The 17,931-nt window shown below is 31.5% G+C and overlaps 1 long non-coding RNA gene across 1 annotated transcript; it reads left to right on the forward strand.

Annotated features, from left to right (window-relative positions):
- Positions 1-8,257: 8,257 nt before the first annotated feature.
- Positions 8,258-17,398, forward strand: LOC128207690 (uncharacterized). Its single transcript, XR_008256752.1, has 3 exons — positions 8,258-8,357; positions 10,790-10,917; positions 17,282-17,398. It is a non-coding gene; the product is annotated as an uncharacterized LOC128207690 (long non-coding RNA).
- Positions 17,399-17,931: the final 533 nt, after the last annotated feature.

A 17,931-nucleotide genomic window follows, 5' to 3' on the forward strand; every position in this document is an offset into this window, starting at 1 on the left:
CTATTTTCAAGCTCAGGAATATGGTATTTACAGATGTGATATGCTACTGCAAAACTGCAGAAATTGTTCTCTTGAGAGTAATTTGTGTTAATGATACTTTTACATGTATGTACAGTGTATTAATAATGTTTAGAATGTTATAATGTGAATTTATTATCACATTAATTTGTGTGTATTTGTATCTTATTTCAATTGTCAATAAAAGGCTGGTAGGTATACATATTAAAATAGTGTATTATAATTTTGATTTTGAAATTGTAATAGTTTATGTGCATTAGGTAAACATATTGAAATGGTGTATTATAATTTTGATGTTGATATTGTAATAGTTTATGCGCATTAGGTAAACATATTGAAATGGTGTATTATAGTTTTGATGTTGATATTTTAATAGTTTATGCGCATTAGGTAAACATATTGAAATGGTGTATTATAATTTTGATGTTGATATTGTAATAGTTTATGCGCATTAGGTAAACATATTGAAATGGTGTATTATAATTTTGATGTTGATATTGTAATAGTTTATGCGCATTAGGTAAACATATTGAAATGGTGTATTATAATTTTGATGTTGATATTGTAATAGTTTATGCGCATTAGGTAAACATATTGAAATGGTGTGTTATAATTTTGATGTTGATATTGTGATAGTTTATGCGCATTAGGTAAACATTGAAATTGTGTATTATAATTTTGATGTTGATATTGTGTATAAGGTTAACATTGAAATTGTGTATTATTATTAAATTTGATGTTGAAATGATAAAAGTTTATGCGTTTTAGGTAAACATATTGAAATGGTGTATTATAACTTTGATGATGACATTGTAAAAGATTATGTGTATAAGGTAAACATTGAAATGGTGTACAATTATTAAATTCGTTGTTTAAATTGTATTGGTTAATGCACATTTATATAGGTAAACATTGAAATGGTGTATCATAATTTTGATGTTGATATTGTAATAGTTTATGCGCATTAGGTAAACATATTGAAATGGTGTATTATAATTTTGATGTTGATATTTTAATAGTTTATGCACATAAGGTAAACATATTGAAATGGTGTATTATAATTTTGATGTTGATATTGTAATAGTTTATGCGCATTAGGTAAACATATTGAAATGGTGTATTATAATTTTGATGTTGATATTTTAATAGTTTATGCACATAAGGTAAACATATTGAAATGGTGTATTATAATTTTGATGTTGATATTTTAATAGTTTATGCACATAAGGTAAACATATTGAAATGGTGTATTATAATTTTGATGTTGATATTGTAATAGTTTATGCACGTAAGGTAAACATATTGAAATGGTGTATTATAATTTTGATGTTGATATTTTAATAGTTTATGCACATAAGGTAAACATATTGAAATGGTGTATTATAATTTTGATGTTGATATTTTAATAGTTTATGCACATAAGGTAAACATTGAAATGGTGTGTTATAATTTTGATGTTGATATTTTAATAGTTTATGCGCATTAGGTAAACATATTGAAATGGTGTATTATAATTTTGATGTTGATATTGTAATAGTTTATGCGCATTAGGTAAACATATTGAAATGGTGTATTATAATTTTGATGTTGATATTGTAATAGTTTATGCGCATTAGGTAAACATATTGAAATGGTGTATTATAATTTTGATGTTGATATTTTAATAGTTTATGCGCATTAGGTAAACATATTGAAATGGTGTATTATAATTTTGATGTTGATATTGTAATAGTTTATGCGCATTAGGTAAACATATTGAAATGGTGTGTTATAATTTTGATGTTGATATTTTAATAGTTTATGCACATAAGGTAAACATATTGAAATGGTGTATTTTAATTTTGATGTTGATATTTTAATAGTTTATGCACATAAGGTAAACATATTGAAATGGTGTATTATAATTTTGATGTTGATATTGTGATAGTTTATGCGCATTAGGTAAACATATTGAAATGGTGTATTATAATTTTGATGTTGATATTGTAATAGTTTATGCGCATTAGGTAAACATATTGAAATGGTGTATTATAATTTTGATGTTGATATTGTAATAGTTTATGCGCATTAGGTAAACATATTGAAATGGTGTATTATAATTTTGATGTTGATATTGTAATAGTTTATGCGCATTAGGTAAACATATTGAAATGGTGTATTATAATTTTGATGTTGATATTGTAATAGTTTATGCGCATTAGGTAAACATATTGAAATGGTGTGTTATAATTTTGATGTTGATATTTTAATAGTTTATGCACATAAGGTAAACATATTGAAATGGTGTATTTTAATTTTGATGTTGATATTTTAATAGTTTATGCACATAAGGTAAACATATTGAAATGGTGTATTATAATTTTGATGTTGATATTTTAATAGTTTATGCACATAAGGTAAACATATTGAAATGGTGTATTATAATTTTGATGTTGATATTTTAATAGTTTATGCACATAAGGTAAACATATTGAAATGGTGTATTATAATTTTGATGTTGATATTGTGATAGTTTATGCGCATTAGGTAAACATATTGAAATGGTGTATTATAATTTTGATGTTGATATTTTGATAGTTTATGCACATTAGGTAAACATATTGAAATGGTGTATTATAATTTTGATGTTGATATTGTGATAGTTTATGCGCATTAGGTAAACATATTGAAATGGTGTATTATAATTTTGATGTTGATATTTTAATAGTTTATGCACATAAGGTAAACATATTGAAATGGTGTATTATAATTTTGATGTTGATATTTTAATAGTGTATGCACATAAGGTAAACATATTGAAATGGTGTATTATAATTTTGATGTTGATATTTTAATAGTGTATGCTTATAAGGTAAACATATTGAAATGGTGTATTATAATTTTGATGTTGATATTTTAATAGTATATGCTTATAAAGTTAACAGATTGAAGTGGTGTATTATGATTTTGATGCTGATATTGTGATAGTTTATGCGCATTAGGTAAACATATTGAAATGGTGTATTATAATTTTGATGTTGATATTGTAATAGTTTATGCGCATTAGGTAAACATATTGAAATGGTGTATTATAATTTTGATGTTGATATTGTAATAGTTTATGCGCATTAGGTAAACATATTGAAATGGTGTATTATAATTTTGATGTTGATATTGTAATAGTTTATGCGCATTAGGTAAACATATTGAAATGGTGTGTTATAATTTTGATGTTGATATTGTGATAGTTTATGCGCATTAGGTAAACATTGAAATTGTGTATTATAATTTTGATGTTGATATTGTGTATAAGGTTAACATTGAAATTGTGTATTATTATTAAATTTGATGTTGAAATGATAAAAGTTTATGCGTTTTAGGTAAACATATTGAAATGGTGTATTATAACTTTGATGATGACATTGTAAAAGATTATGTGTATAAGGTAAACATTGAAATGGTGTACAATTATTAAATTCGTTGTTTAAATTGTATTGGTTAATGCACATTTATATAGGTAAACATTGAAATGGTGTATCATAATTTTGATGTTGATATTGTAATAGTTTATGCGCATTAGGTAAACATATTGAAATGGTGTATTATAATTTTGATGTTGATATTTTAATAGTTTATGCACATAAGGTAAACATATTGAAATGGTGTATTATAATTTTGATGTTGATATTGTAATAGTTTATGCGCATTAGGTAAACATATTGAAATGGTGTATTATAATTTTGATGTTGATATTGTAATAGTTTATGCACATAAGGTAAACATATTGAAATGGTGTATTATAATTTTGATGTTGATATTTTAATAGTTTATGCACATAAGGTAAACATATTGAAATGGTGTATTATAATTTTGATGTTGATATTGTAATAGTTTATGCACGTAAGGTAAACATATTGAAATGGTGTATTATAATTTTGATGTTGATATTTTAATAGTTTATGCACATAAGGTAAACATATTGAAATGGTGTATTATAATTTTGATGTTGATATTTTAATAGTTTATGCACATAAGGTAAACATTGAAATGGTGTGTTATAATTTTGATGTTGATATTTTAATAGTTTATGCGCATTAGGTAAACATATTGAAATGGTGTATTATAATTTTGATGTTGATATTGTAATAGTTTATGCGCATTAGGTAAACATATTGAAATGGTGTATTATAATTTTGATGTTGATATTGTAATAGTTTATGCGCATTAGGTAAACATATTGAAATGGTGTATTATAATTTTGATGTTGATATTTTAATAGTTTATGCGCATTAGGTAAACATATTGAAATGGTGTATTATAATTTTGATGTTGATATTGTAATAGTTTATGCGCATTAGGTAAACATATTGAAATGGTGTGTTATAATTTTGATGTTGATATTTTAATAGTTTATGCACATAAGGTAAACATATTGAAATGGTGTATTTTAATTTTGATGTTGATATTTTAATAGTTTATGCACATAAGGTAAACATATTGAAATGGTGTATTATAATTTTGATGTTGATATTGTGATAGTTTATGCGCATTAGGTAAACATATTGAAATGGTGTATTATAATTTTGATGTTGATATTGTAATAGTTTATGCGCATTAGGTAAACATATTGAAATGGTGTATTATAATTTTGATGTTGATATTGTAATAGTTTATGCGCATTAGGTAAACATATTGAAATGGTGTATTATAATTTTGATGTTGATATTGTAATAGTTTATGCGCATTAGGTAAACATATTGAAATGGTGTATTATAATTTTGATGTTGATATTGTAATAGTTTATGCGCATTAGGTAAACATATTGAAATGGTGTATTATAATTTTGATGTTGATATTTTAATAGTTTATGCACATAAGGTAAACATATTGAAATGGTGTATTTTAATTTTGATGTTGATATTTTAATAGTTTATGCACATAAGGTAAACATATTGAAATGGTGTATTATAATTTTGATGTTGATATTTTAATAGTTTATGCACATAAGGTAAACATATTGAAATGGTGTATTTTAATTTTGATGTTGATATTTTAATAGTTTATGCACATAAGGTAAACATATTGAAATGGTGTATTATAATTTTGATGTTGATATTGTGATAGTTTATGCGCATTAGGTAAACATATTGAAATGGTGTATTATAATTTTGATGTTGATATTTTGATAGTTTATGCACATTAGGTAAACATATTGAAATGGTGTATTATAATTTTGATGTTGATATTGTGATAGTTTATGCGCATTAGGTAAACATATTGAAATGGTGTATTATAATTTTGATGTTGATATTTTAATAGTTTATGCACATAAGGTAAACATATTGAAATGGTGTATTATAATTTTGATGTTGATATTTTAATAGTGTATGCACATAAGGTAAACATATTGAAATGGTGTATTATAATTTTGATGTTGATATTTTAATAGTGTATGCTTATAAGGTAAACATATTGAAATGGTGTATTATAATTTTGATGTTGATATTTTAATAGTATATGCTTATAAAGTTAACAGATTGAAGTGGTGTATTATGATTTTGATGCTGATATTGTAATAGTTTATGAGCACAAGGTTAACATATTGAAATGGTGTATTATAATTTTGATGTTGATATTTTAATAGTAAATGTTTATAAGGTTAACAGATTGAAGTGGTTTATTATAATTTTGATGCTGATATTGTAATAGTTTATGAGCAGAAGGTTAACATATTGAAATGGTGTATTATAGTTTTGATGTTGATATTTTAATAGTATATGCTTATAAGGTTAACAGATTGAAGTGGTGTATTATGATTTTGATGTTGATATTGTAATAGTTTATGAGCATGAGGTAAACATATTAAAATGATGTATTATAAGTTTGATGTTGATATTGTGATAATTTATGCCCATTAGGTAAACATATTGTAATGATTTATTATTATTTTGATGTTGAAATTGTAAAAGTTTATGTTCTTTAGGTAAATATATTGAAATGTCATATTATAATTTTGATGTGGAAATTGTAAAAGTTCATGCATATTGTTTAAGGATAACTTATGAAAGCTATGTCTTAAAAAGCTGTAATTCATAAATGTTTGCACATTTTGTTACTTTTTGTCCAGAAGTATGGTTATAATGTATTATTTAGCACAATACAAGCTCTTGGTATTTGTTCCATTGTTAACATTTATATTTCATTTACTGTTTTTGTATGACCATTCAGTATATCAGATCTGTATCTCTCTTCTGGGCTTGATTTCAGGTTTTTGTAAGTACCTTTATTTTACCTTTTCACATGTGCCTATCGCAGGATAGGAATCCTGATTTTCAGGCTCAGGAATATGGCTTTTACAGACCTGATATGCTTAAAATGAATTAAGGGATGCTTCTTCCAGTAACAATTGTGTATCATACATGTGTGGTTATAAAATTTTGTTCTAAATATTTTAAATAGATTATTTTTCATTTTTAATGTTGCTCAAATGATGTTGAATATATTCATTTTTAAGGCATGTTTACTCGTTTTGATGTTGAATTTTCAATACCTTCATGTGCGTTGTTATGACAACTTATGGCTCTGATTAAGAAATAGTTGTTGCTTGGAGGCATTTTGTTGATGTTTGTCTACTGACACAGTTAATCATATGATTTTCTTACAAAACTGAGTCTAGCATAATATAACATGTATTCTAGTATCATATATGTTAGTTTGCTTCAATGATTATTAACATTATAAGTTACTTTCATTTTTGTATGACCATTTAGTATATCTGTATTTTTTTTTATCTCTGTATCTATAAGGACTTCCATGGGTTTTGAATTCAGAGTATTGTAAATGCATTTTTTTTCGCATGTGCCTATGCAGGATAGGAATTCTGCTTTCAAGCTCAGGAATATGGCTTTTAGTTTTACATACCTGATATGCTCCTTTAAAATGAATGTAGGTTTGGCAATGTGTGCAATAATGTATTTTTTATCTATTGTGGGTTTATTAGATTATGGTTTTGTTTGGCACAGTTAGGGAGTCATTATTTTATTGGTTTTAACTTTTTTTCAGTTATATAATTATATATGAGCTTTTCTTACTGCTTATTTGACCTGTATTATGACATTGTCCTTGAATGTATTTTAATCATATAGTATCTTATTTCCATTTTAGCAGTCATTTATTATTGATTATTTGTGTGTCAATTAGAGTTGCAAGGAAATGTATTACACATACATGTATGGTGTCTGATGCCACACATATTTATGATTGTGACTTTGTACCATATCTGTCCACTTTAAACTTGTGTGAATTTGTAAACAATATATGTTAAGGACTATTTTAATAATTTGTATGGCTTAATCTATTAAACAAACTTTACAGTGTATACGTGATAGTTTAGGAACACTGTACATTTTAATTTATGCCCGAATAGCAAGACTTTGGAATTGTTTAATACACATAATTTTTACATATTTGATTTCATGACACAGTTGACAATGTAAACCTTGATATGAAGTTAATTAGCTTGATTATAACAATATTTTATAGTTTGCATAGTTTGCATAATCCATTGAGTCAGTTTACGATACGGTGGGGGAGCCCGGGAGGATACAAACTCATTGGGGAAGCCTTGAGGAAGAATCCAAGCCTTGATCGAACAACTGCTTGCTTGTATAATAGTGGAGACACATATACCCCTAAGTGACCACAGTTATCTGCCCCTTGTTGTCCAATATCGGGACTGTAACTGTACATGTACCATTCATGATTGACTGAATGAAATAGTGCACGTATTCTTTTCTAGTTGAGAGGGTCTAGATAAATAGAAAACTGGATAGATTTAATGATTTCCAATATCTTTTCATGAAAGGTGGATGTTTAAAAACACAGGGGGTTAGTTATGGTAACAGAAAATGGGGGGGTCCAGTTTCATAGATGGTCAACATGTTGTGTTTTTGGTTGTTGTTTTTTCTCATAAAACAATATTTCAGAAAAAAATCTTTATTTTGTTGGGACTGGTTTTTATTTTATGAAGGTAGATAATGATATTAAAAATATATTTAAAAGAAATGTGGTCTGATGCAATTATAATTAAAGCAGAGTTTCCAAAATGGGTTGGGTAAATCAAAATTCATTTTTGAAACGAAACAGTTTTGAAAAAAAAGCTACATTAATTGACCTTAAATCTTGCTTGCAAGCAGTAACATTTAGGTTTGTTTTTGTTTTAAGAGAAATTTTGTTTAATATCTTCAGGTAAAATGAGGCATGACTAACAGACTCAGAAGTCCAATAAAATCCAAAGTAGACCCCGAAAAATACAGCACGGCAGTTTTCAAGTAATCTTGGCATCTTGAATGGATTAGGGCGTAAGTGTATCACTATACCCAGGCAACATTTCTGAGAAACTTCTCCGTCTTGCCATCTTGACAATATGAGAGAATGAGCAATCATTAAAGCTTATGCCAACAGCTTTGTAGATTTATTTTAGGACTTTTGGAGTACTTTTTAGCTCGACTTTTCCAAGAATACTAGTTGCCTGGCGTTTGTGTCGGAGTCTGATTAAACGTTAAGGGCAAGTTGGCATTTTCACTTATAACTCAATACCCTTCTTTAAATTCACTTAATAATTCACCAATATGTTCAGGACCTTCCCATTATGAGTTTACATAACTGCATATTATCCTAAGTACAAATTATGGCCCCTGATTAACTTAGGAACTTAGGTTAAAGTTTAAAGGCACATTGTGTCAGGCTAAAGTTTTAGGACATTTTTACTACCGGTAATAACTTCTATACCCTTCATTGAATTGACTAAATATGTCACACAATCTAACTATTAGGTTTCATAACACCATTTCATCCTAAATACAAATATTGTCAATGATTGACTTAGGGACTTAGGTCTAAATTTTAGGGTTATTTATGTCTGGTTGAAGTTTAAGGGCCAGTTGCCTCAAAGGTAAAGGTCACATGAGACATTTAAAGGTCAGAGTACACTTGCTTGTGTCTGCGCTATAACTTACTTATGCATTGATGGATTACCATATTACTTGGTGCAAATGTCGTCCTCATTAAGACAATGTGCAGTGACCTTGACCCAGTTCCATACCTCAAAGGTTGTCACACAAGACATTTTAAGGTCCGAGTACACATGCTCGTGTCTGCGCTATAACTTACTTATGCATTGATGGATTACCATATTATCTGGTTCAAAATCTTGTCCTCATTGAGACGATGTGCAGTGACCCTGACCTGAGTCCATACCTCAAGGTCAGACGAAACATTTAAAGGTCAGATTACGCATACTCATGTCTGCGCTATAACTTACTTATGCATGGATGGATTACCATGTTACTTGGTACAAATGTCGTCCTTATTGAGACTGTGTGGTGACCTTGACCAGGGTCCACACCTCAAAGGTCAAGGTCATTTGAGACATTTAAAGGTCAGAGTACACATGCTTGTGTCCGCACTATAACTAAATTATGCAATGATGGATTACCATATTATTTGGTACAAATGTTGTCCTCATTGAGACGATGTGCAGTGACTTTGACCTGGGTCCATACCTCAAAGGTCAAGGTCACATGAGACATTTAAAGGTCTGATTATACATGCTCATGTCTGTGCTATAACTTTCTTATGTATTGATGGATTACCAACAATTACTGAATTTGATCCAAGAACTTGAACCAACTGCAATTTGTGCCAGTAATCCATCATAAAGTTTAGGGTCCATATTATGACAATGCTAAATAGAGGATAAGATATAAATGTTAAATGAAAGTGTTAAACAAGTTGCACAGATTGATACTTAGCGCACTCTACCAAACATTATCATTATGTGCCACAAGTTTAAATATTTAAAAAAACAACGGACAGAAATGTGATCATATGTTTATAACATGTGTTTTCTCTTCAAAAGAAGTAAAACAATGTTATGATGTCACCACAATATATATCTATCACTTTATCGAAAATACATAAAGCTTGCTATTTCATTTATGTTATAAGTCAAGGACTCATTTTCTTTCTTTCTTTTTGCCAAAATAACCTTGACATTGATCTTACATACACTACACAAAATATGAATAACTTTAACAAATATCCTTTTTATAATATGTTCATATATCCAAGAATATTGAGGTTACCGATCAAACAGCTCGTATTTCCTATATTCCCACTCTTGACCAGTGGTTGTGTACAATTTTGGTCAGATTCAACGTACCAGTCAGGTTGCGAGAAAAACAAAATATACTAAAAAATAATTTATTTTATCACTCATCTTTAAGAGGAAACGGAACAAAATTTATAAGATGCAATTGTTGTAAAACATGACTGTTAATGAATGAATAATTGGATCAAGTAAAGGGGATAGAAAGTGTTCTGATTACATTATAGTAAGAGCCTTTTCTCTTTATGTACCTAAAATACAATCAAAATGCCTAAATACACAAACTGGTTGTTTATTGTATAGCCTGCCTGTTAGCTTAAGTTCTTATGGTGACTTGTGCTGGCCCAAACTGGGTCCTGTCCTGAATTCCGTACCGACTGCTGGCATGGGTTTCCGAGAAAGAATCAATACCGCATGTTAGTAAGAAGAAATTCTAACCATGTGTGGTTTTGATTTCCGCCAAAATGCTATCTGTGCATTCAATCAGTTGAGTAAAAACTAAAAATGTCTAAAAGATTATATATTTTGTCATAAATTCAAATGATTGTATACTGGCATTTCATTTATTAACAGTAGTAGATGGTAGTTTTCAATGTGTAAAACATTGCCTTGGTGTCTTTTCAGATTCCAATGTGCCAGGAAATTGCGGCACAGCTCCAGCAAGTGGTCATGCAATCAAAAACTGGGATCTGCAACCTGGATCCCATATAACAGGAGAATGAAGATGTCAGTGACCCCTGTAGAACATTGCTGTATGTAAAGGATTTTAAAATGTGACACTTACAGCAAATCCATTTGATTAAGCCAGATGTAGACAAAGGGAAAGTGCTGTTCTCTTAAATGCATGCCAAACAGATCCTAAATATTTTTTCATCAAATTTGTTTTCTCTGCATTTCTTCCATCACTTTGTCATTTCATGTATGAAAATACTAGCAGTTATCATGAATCTTTGATTTTTAGCTCATCTTAGCCATCGGCTGAGGGTGAGCTATAAGGATCGATGAATGTCCGTTATCCGTCGTCTGTCTTCCGTCGTCCATCCACACTTAGTTTGTTAACACCCGAGTGGTCAATTTTTTGGCACCGTTGTCACAAAACTTGGTCAGGATGTTTGTTCCAGTCATTACTCAGACGAATTTGAATATGGGTCATTTGGGATGAAAAACTAGGACACATGACCCAAAAATAGAAAAATCTTTTTAACACTCTAGAGTCTACTTTTTCAGTCCAAATATCCATGAAATTTGTCAGAAAGGTTGTTTCCTTGATTTCTAGCTCAAGTTTGAATATGTGTCGTCTTGGGTCAAAAACTAGGTCACAGAGCCGAAATATGGAAAAACCTGAACACTCTAGAGTTTTCATTTTATGTAATAAAATCAAGAGTTTTTATCCAATGGTTATCAAACTTGGTCAGACTATTTTTCGGCATGTTACCTTAAATATATATATGAATATGGGTCATCTCAGGTCAAAAACTAGGTCACTAGGTCAAATTTTAAGAAGAAATATTTCATGGTAATAAATTCAACAATTTTTATCAAATCTTGATGAAACATGGTCAGAGTGCATGTCTGCATTATATCTTGCATATTTTTATGCCCCCGAAGGTGGGCATATTAAAATCGCACCGTCCGTCCGTCTGTCCGTCCGGCTCTGTAACTTTCCCTTGTATGGACAGATTTTAAAATAACTTGCCACATGTGTTCCACATACCAAGACGACGTGTGGCGTGCAAGACTCGTGTCCCTACCTCAAAGGTCAAGGTCACACTTAGTGTTTATTCACAATGGAGTGCTGCATATAAGGACATAGAGTATAGGTTGTCGTGTCCGGGCTGTAACTTTCTCTTGTATGGACAGATTTTAAAATAACTTGCCACATGTGTACCACATACCAAGACGACGTGTCGCTTGCAAGACCCGTGTCCCTACCTCAAAGGTCAAGGTCACACTTAGTGTTTATTCACAATGGAGCGCTGCATATAAGGACATAGAGTACAGGTTGTCGTGTCCGGGCTGTAACTTTCCCTTGTATCGACAGATTTTAAAATAACTTGCCAAATGTGTTCCACATACCAAGACGACGTGTCGCCTGCAAGACCTGTGTCCCTACCTCAAAGGTCAAGGTCAAACTTAGTGTTTATTCACAATGGAGTGCTGCATATAAGGACATAGAGTATAGGTTGTCGTGTCCGGGCTGTAACTTTCTCTTGTATGGACAGATTTTAAAATAACTTGCCACATGTGTTCCACATACCAAGACGACGTGTCGCGTGCAAGACCCGTGTCCCTACCTCAAAGGTCAAGGTCACACTTAGTGTTTATTTACAATGGAGTGCTGCATATAAGGACATAGAGTATAGGTTGTCGTGTCCGGGCTGTAACTTTCCCTTGTATGGACAGATTTTAAAATAACTTGCCAAATGTGTTCCACATACCAAGACGACATGTCGCGTGCAAAACCCGTGTCCCTACCTCAAAGGTCAAGGTCACACTTAGAGTTTATTTACAATGGAGTGCTGCATATAACGACATAGAGTATAGGTTGTCGTGTCCGGGCTGTAACTTTCCCTTGTATGGACAGATTTTAAAATAACTTGCCACATGTGTTCCACATGCCAAGACGACGTGTCGCCTGCAAGACCCGTGTCCCTACCTCAAAGGTCAAGGTCACACTTAGTGTTTATTCACAATGGAGTGCTGCATATAAGGACATAGAGTATAGGTTGTCGTGTCCGGGCTGTAACTTTCTCTTGTATGGACAGATTTTAAAATAACTTGCCACATGTGTTCCACATACCAAGACGACGTGTCGTGTGCAAGACCCGTGTCCCTGCCTCAAAGGTCAAGGTCACACATAGTGTTTATTCACAATGGAGTGCTGCATATAAGGACATAGAGTATAGGTTGTCGTGTCCGGGCTGTAACTTTCCCTTGTATGGACAGATTTTAAAAAAACTTCACACATGTGTTCCACAAACCAAGACGACGTGTCGCGTGCAAGACCCGTGTCCCTACCTCAAAGGTCAAGGTCACACTTAGTGTTTATTCACAATGGAGTGCTGCATATAAGGACATAGAGTATAGGTTGTCGTGTCAGGGCTGTTACTTTCCCTTGTATGGACAGATTTTAAAATCACTTGCTACATGTGTTCCACATACGAAGACAACATGTCGTGTGCAAGACCCATGTCCCTACCTCTAAGGTGAAAGATACACTAAGTGTTTATTCACAAGGGAATTCTGAATATAAGGACATAACAGTGTAGGTTGTCAAGTATGGGTGGTATTTTTTTTATGTTCAGAGGAAATTTAAAATAACTTGCCATATGTATTTGACACGTAAAGGCAAGATAAACTTTTCATGTACTGACCTTGTTCGTAGGTCAATGTCACATTTGGGGGCATTTGTCACATACTGTGACAGCTCTTGTTTAATATGGGTCAACCCGGGTCAAAATCTAGGTCACTAGGTAAAATCTTTGGAAAAATCTTTCCACGAGAAAATTCAACATTTTTTTGGTCAAATCTTTATGAAACTTGGTCAGAATATTTGTCTGCATAATACCTTGAAAAATCTTTAATATGGGTCATCCCTGGTCAAAATCTAGGTCAAATCTTAGAAGAAAGAATTCCAGTTATAAAAATTCATTAATTTCTGTCAAATCTTTATGAAACTTGGTCAGAACATTTGTCTACATGTTGTCTTAAACATTTGTGAATATGGGTCACCTCAGATCAAAAACTAGGTCACTTGGTCAAACCTTAGGAAATATTTCCCCAATGTCATGAAAAAAATGAAATCTTAGATGATGAAGTGTGTCATCTAGGGTCAAAAACTAGGTCTCTGGGACAGATCTTATTAGAAAAGCTGATTATTTATAAAATGTTCATTTTTTTCCTCACACAAATGGAATAGTTTCTGTTGATCAGGTAATTTGTATGAACGATATCTCTGATAAGTATAAATATGAGTCGTTTTGGTGAAAAATACTAGGTCCCTAGCTCAAATCCTAGGTTTTACAAAATTGCATCGTTAAATAAAAAATCCCGCTTTAATGCAGCGTTGCCGCATTGGCGTCTTGTTAAAAAATGGGGAGAGCTATTCCACTCAACCTGGCATCAGCGTCACATCTTTGTCAAGGTTTTGCATGGAAGAAAATACATTTGAGTCAATATCGCAGCAAATACTCCATGTATTGCATTGGAATTTATCACAAGTGTTCCCAACCACCCAACCTACTTAATCAAGTGACACAACTCTATCTTGAATATGATGCAAATTATGGCCCTTTATTTTTCGACTTAGAAATTCTGGTTAAGGTTTTGCATCTAACCACATATATCTCAGCAAATGCATCATATATCATTGCAAATTCAGACATGTGTTTCCAATTCTCCAACCCACTTAATTAATCAAGTTATATCAAATCTATTTTGCATATAATGCAAATTGTGGCTTTTTAATTACTTCAATATTCTGGTAAGGTTTTGCTTGCAAGCACACATAAGCTTATTTCTTATTAACATTTTTTTGCATTGATACCTTATAAATACAAAAGTACTCAACCATCCAGTCTATTATTTGATTGAGAAAGTCTGGTTTATGTTTTGCATAAAACCACATTTAGGTCAATATTTCAGCAAATACATCTTGTATTGAATCAAAATTTGTCTATTTATTCCCAACTGTCAAACCTACTTAAGTACTCATTTTAGATCACTCTATTTTGTGTTTTATGAAAATATTAGCTCTTAATAATTCAACTTCTAAGGGTTGGCATGCAAGCGTGCTTACATTAACTTGCTCATGGTTTGTAAAAAGCACTTTTTTTAATTACCAAATAAAGTTGGCAAATCAAAAGGAGTGTTAAAACAAAAACACCAAAAGCTGGAACTCTTCAGCAAATGTTGATATGTGCTCATATATCGACTTTGAAGACCACAGTTTTCATTTGCATTTATAACACAATTGAAAATTAATTATGGCTGTGGTGTTATGGCTCTTTTCTTATTTTTAGCTCTACTGGCCAAATATATATTATATTATGAAACATATATCCGGTAAAAAAAGAACTGTGGTCTGTTGCCGTATAATTTTTAGCTCACCTGAGCACGAAGTGCTTAAGGTGAGCTATTTTGATTGCCCAGTGTTTGTCGTCGTCCGTTGTCAAAAATTTGACTGTTAACACTCTAGAGGTCACAATTTTGGCACAATCTTAATGAAACTTGGTCAGAATGTTACCCTCAATAAAATCTTGGACGAGTTCGATATTGGGTCATCTGGGGTTAAAAACTAGGTCACCAGGTCAAATTAAAGGAAAAGCTTGTTAACACTAAAGAGGTCACATGTATGACTTTAATTTTCATGAAACTTGGTCAGAATGTTAATATTTATGATCTCTAGGTCAAGTTCGAATCTGGGTCATGTACGGTCAAAAACTAGGTCACCAGGTCAAATTGAAGGAAAAGCTTGTTAACACTCTAGAAGTCACATTTTTGACTGTATGTTCATGAAGTTGGTCAGATTGCTTATATTAATAATCTTTAGGTTAAGTTTAAATCTGGGTCATATGCAATCAAAAACTAGGTCAGCAGGTCAAATGATAGGAAAAGCTTGTTAGTTCTCTAGAGGTCATATTTATGACTGTATGTTCATGAAACTTAGTCAGAATGTATATATTGATTAGCTCAAGGCCATGGTCGAATCGTGGTCATGTGCGGTCAAAAAATAGGTCACCAGGTCAAATTTAAGGAAAAACTTGTTAACAATCTAGAGGACACATTTATAAATGTTTCTTCATGAAATTTGGTCAGAATGTTTATATTAATAATCTCTAAGTCAAGTTTAAATCTGGGTCATGTGTGGTCGAAAACTGGGTCATTAGGTCAAATCATAGGAAAAGCTTGTTAGCACTCTAGAGGTCACATTTATGCCTGTATGTTCATGAAACCTAGTCAGATTGTTTATATTGATTAGCTCAAGGCCAAGTTCGAATCTGGGTCATGTGCGGTCAAAAACTAGGTCACCAGGTCAAATTTAAGAAAAGCTTGTTAACACTCTAGAGGCCACATTTATGACCATATGTTCATGGAACTTGATCAGAATGTTATTCTTGATGATCTTTATGCAGAGTTTGAAACAAGGTAATCAAAGGTCAAAAACCAGGCCACTAGGTCAAATCATAGAACAACTTTGTAAACACTGTAGAGGTTACATTCTCTCTTTGATCACCATGAAACTATGTCAGAATGTTTGTGTTTATGAAGTCTATGCCAAATTTGAAACTGGGTAACCTGAGTTTAAAAACTAGGTCACAAAGTCAAATCATGGAAAACATTGTTAAAACACTGTTGAGGCCATATTTTCTACTTTATTTATATGAAACCTGGTCAGAATGTACTTATTACAGCAAGGTAAGGTTTGTAACTGGGTCATCCGTGATATTAAAAAAATCATCCGTGATATTAAAATAAACTTGGTCACTAGGAAGGATCTAAGAAATATATTTTTTTATTCCAGCAGGTATAAATGTTTTGATTCAATACGTCATGATTGTATGCAGATTTATTGAAAATATACTCTGTAAAAAAGTCCTTCCATGATGTAGTCAAAAGTATGTATAATAAGTTTTCAATGTTTCGTGCATTTTCATGTAGAACAAGTGTTTTAATCACACTCACTGCTAAAATACATTCTGAATTAAATGAAACAATTTTCATGTTTATACTCCAACCGTAACAAGAACAGAAAATAAAAATGTACAAAAACAAAGACAAGTACGCATCCTTTCTAAGGTAGCAGACCACCAGACTGACATTTCAAATTCTCCAAAACTGTTATACCTTCAACTTTAATATTTAATATGTAGCTTTGAAAACTAGTCCTAAATTTTCCATCGCCCTGAAAAACACTTAAGCCTCCCCCTGTCACAATTGGCCTCGCCCTGAAAACACTTATTTCACACTTGAATTGGATCAGGTGAGCGATACATGGCCTTCAGGGCCCTCTTATTTTCTATTTAATGTAAGCATACTTCCAAGACTGATGCAATATACCAGTGGAAATATATCCCTGTATAAAATGGATAAATGCACGTTGCCTTTTTGTTTCAGACTAATAGGGGGCGTTAGCAAGCAGCCATCGTCTCTGGGGCAACTGTACAGACTGATATTGAACCACCATCCCTATTAATCTGTCATTTATTGTATATTCAAGATATTGTGAAATAAAACGAGCATAAACGGGTTGTGGGAGGGGGCAAGGTAACCATGGTGTGTTAAACACTAGTCACGTGTGTTCAATATACACACGCGTTTACAGAACCGGGGTATATATATATATATGCGAGAACTATATCAAGACAAATGATCACAACTAAGTGTCTCCTTTCAAGTAATTAGTGTTTAGTGTCATTTTATGGCGCCTGCATAGCATTGCAGACATGCGTACAGGGATGATGTTGTCCGGCATAGGCGTCTGTGGAAACAATCGTTTCTGCTCTGTCTCCAGCATTACTTATCTGATATTTCCTGATTAAGGTTTCAATGTTAATCTGTAAAATATATCATTTTATTGTGATAAACCCTATGGTTACACAATAAACTCTGGAGTTATTGCCCATTGAACCGTTAAGATTAGAACAAATTATCTTTGCCGGCTTTCTAACTTGCATATCTTGTCCAATTTTTACCAAACTTTGTCACATTATGGGCATATGTCTTGAAGGAGATCCATTAACAGCTTTCTAAATTGAGAATCTCTG

Source organism: Mya arenaria, chromosome 11 (genome assembly GCF_026914265.1).
Source record: "Mya arenaria isolate MELC-2E11 chromosome 11, ASM2691426v1".
NCBI lineage: Eukaryota > Metazoa > Mollusca > Bivalvia > Myida > Myidae > Mya > Mya arenaria.